This window comes from Pteropus alecto, unplaced genomic scaffold (assembly GCF_000325575.1).
Source record: "Pteropus alecto unplaced genomic scaffold, ASM32557v1 scaffold44, whole genome shotgun sequence".
In the NCBI taxonomy this organism is placed as follows: Eukaryota; Metazoa; Chordata; class Mammalia; order Chiroptera; family Pteropodidae; genus Pteropus; species Pteropus alecto.
The window spans coordinates 4,967,310-4,970,662 of NW_006436812.1; the positions used below are offsets into that span (position 1 = coordinate 4,967,310).

At 48.0% G+C, this 3,353-nt stretch overlaps 1 protein-coding gene across 1 annotated transcript in view; it reads left to right on the forward strand.

Annotated features, from left to right (window-relative positions):
* PDPK1 (3-phosphoinositide dependent protein kinase 1) overlaps positions 1–3,353 on the forward strand; it is a 74,056-nt gene that overhangs the window by 392 nt on the left and 70,311 nt on the right. The gene's annotated exons all lie outside the window — the stretch shown is intronic.

The window sequence follows — 3,353 nt, forward strand, 5'->3', positions numbered from 1 at the left end:
GCCGGGGGGGGGCGGACGGGGGGGCGGAGGTGGGGGAGACGGGGAGGTGTCACCGGCCTGTCGCGGTGGAAGTGTTTGGAAAGTTTGTTGTCGGCGCGGCGCGGCGCGGCCTGGAGCCTCCGGGGTTACCTTTGGTTCTGTTTTCAGAAAACCGCCAGGGCCTTCACCTGTAACCGGGTCCCGGTGTCTCCGCCCGCAGCAGAAACAGGAGGTGCGAGCTCTTGCTCAGAGCACCTGATGCTCCGGGCCTTCTAAATGGATCCTGAGACAGTCCTCTCCCGGATCGGCGGTTGCTTTTCCTGCCTAGAGACTCCACTCGGGCACTGGTATCGGTGCTGTAGAAAGCGCCTAGGCGGCTGGGCTGGAACCCACCGCAGTGGGGAAAGGAGTATGACAAGGAGGAGAGATTTTTAAGGGAAAAGAAAAAGAAAAAGCACTTGTTGGGTTAAATATTATGCTAAAAGAATCACTGGTGTTTTTATGTTCTGGATTCTTGGGAAGATGATTTAGGGTTTCTACCTTGTAAAAAGGTAGAAGTGGGTGATGGAAGGTTAACTAGACAGCTTGTGAAGTTTGGTTCAAAAAGTAAATAAATCCCTTCTATGATGGAAGATCCATGAAATGTACTTGATCTCTTATTTTCCAGCATACAGCTTTGGGTAGCTATTCTTAATCTCTTTTGGGGGTCATGAGCCCCTTTGAGAATCCGATAGGAGGTATGAGTCCTCTCCTGAAAAAAGGCACAGCTACACTGAATTTTGTAATTACTTCAGGAAGCTCTTGAATGTTCTGCGGCTCACTCTGAGCTTCAGGTTAAGAACTCCAGTTTGTAGAGATGGGTGATAATCCAAAGTCTAGGAGAAGGAGGATCAGTTCAATTGAGAAAAATGGTGAAAGGCAAAAGGGATGTCGTTGACTATTGCAACATGTATGACTACCCTGGAGTTGCCTGGGCTAACGCACAAAAACACAAATTAGGAGGCTTGATGGAGCTCAGTGGAGGCCGAGACTCATGATGATCCTGGATGTTTGTAGAATGAACTTTTGCACAGTGATGCTGTTGCAATGTAAGGTGTGTACTTCGATGGATTCCATTGGAAGAGGAAGAGAGCATATTTTCTAAACATAATCTTGGTAGTTCCATGGGATGGACATTTGACATCTGGAGTTTACTTCGCATGAGGCAGCTTTTAACTGTAGAAATGTTGGGATCCAATGAAAAACAATGAATTACAGATAAAGGCTAGTGGTCCCGTCATGAAGTGAGAAGGATAGGGTTTTTGGGTCTTGAGCTAAATTCTTCCTCGTTTACATATGTGAGAATATGCCACATTTCCCATCAGTAATGGCAGAGGCGTCCCTAATGTTGGATTTTTCACCTGAAGACAGGTTTGCGGGGTTCGAATGGGTTTGCAGTTCAAGTCTAGTATTTTAAGGTGGCACTGTTTGAAAATCCCCTGTCCCAGTGATAATTTTCCCATTTCTTGAAGTGTGTACAGCCAACAGGGGGAGCAGTGTGAACTGTGAAATCTGAAAATTTGCTAGCCTAGCTTCATAGTAAGGTAGGCTACAGGCTGTAATACCATTGATTGGGCACTTCCTTTAAAAGGCAGGCAGAGGCTTGGCTGGATAGCCCTCACTTGTTGCTTGGCTATTGTCAACTTAGTGTGAGGTAGGTGTTCCCATTTTACAGGTGTAGAAACTGAGGTGCAGAGAGGTTAAGTACCTGCCTGGTAAATAGAGTGCATTCGAGTGATGGCAGAGGCCTGGGTGCAGCTGTGCCCTCACATGAGGAGTGCCCAGAGGGATGGTCTTCTGGGCATGTCAGCACAGGACTCAGTCTAAGGAAGTCCTCGGTGCCAGTGCCCATGATGTCTTCCCTGGGGTTGCGCCTGAATGTCCTGACTGTGCTGGAAGCAGGAGGGACATCTTCACATGGAAGGACAGCCTGCTTATTTATTTCCTTGGGCAGATGGCTGAACTGTGTGACCCTTGGAGCCTGTTTCAGCCTCACGCTGTCAGAAAGCAGCTGTTTGGAAAGAGGCTCTGGTTCATCCTCATTTGAAGGCTGATATTCTGAACGGATGAGGCTTGGAATCCTCCCTTTGGGAAAGAGAACTATGCGATGATTGTGTTAAAGGTAAAATTGGTCATGAGGGAGAGTGGCTCCCTGCAGCTCTAGGGTGGCTCTGTGTTGGCAGAGGTGGCTGCATCTATGTGTGAAGGTAGTGAGGAAAGCAGAGAACGTGGAAAGAAGTGGGTTCTGATTTGCACTCTTTCTTCTGGGTAGCTCCTCTTCATGTGGCTTTCTGCAGTGTGATGTAGTTCTGCCCCCGTGACGCCCCTACAGCAGTTACTGAGCTGAGTCCAGAGATGGGGAGGTGAGGTCCCCATGCTAATGAGAGATGAGAATGTAGGTTCTGCTCTTCTGCCATATGTTTCCTAAGAGGCATCAGTCACAGCAGCAGCCTTTAGAGATGAGGGGCCTGAAAAGAAGCTTGGGGCAGTTTGTTAAAGCAGATCTGGGCCTCTAGGCTGCCTTTAGCACAGCTTGGGGTGGAGGAAAAGGCGACTCTTGAGTGTGTCCCCTTGATTTTGTGTCCTCATTCCCTGAGCCACCTGATGAGAGGTTTGGGTGGGTGAGGAAAGTGCGTGATGAGCTGAGAAGTGCTGTAAAAATGAGAGGAGCTAGAAAGGTTCGTCCTTTTCGAGTTGATGACGTGTGGAGAGCCTTCCCTGGCACTCTACTTTGTCCCGTCTTGAGGGGTGTCTTCTGTGGAAATGTACTTTGATTAGAGCTCAGAGCCGCTGCTGAAGACGCTTGATGCAGAAATGAAATCCTCGGCAGGTGCGAGGACTAGGGCTGGTTTTTGCCAGCTTTTGCCTTCCGTGTGATGACAGCTGGCCGTAGGGGTGCGGAGCAGAGCGCAGTTGTTTTCAAGGCAAGTTCAAAGGGCTGATCACCGGGGAGGAAGTGCCCGTGTGGAAACTAAGTTTTGGACAAGTATCACTCAAGCCTTTTCAGTAGTGCATTCTTCTGTAACTGGATCACAGTTTTTACTTGTTCAGTGTGACACCAGGCCCTTGAAACAGATATTTGAATATTGAGAACTTGGTATGGATCTTGTCTAGCTGAATCAACAGGCAGAGTGCATTTCCCCAAAATTTGTGGTGAACGAGTTCTGATGCTAATGTCTTAGAGGAGAAAGGCCTGTTGGGTTCACGATGGTTCTTGGAATCTGTTTTCAGTGCTTGATGTTGCACAAAATCTGTCCCCATCCTTTTAGTCTAGAAAATGTTCCTGATTTAGACTGAAATTTTTACTCCAAGAAATTCCAAGTTGTTTTGAGTGT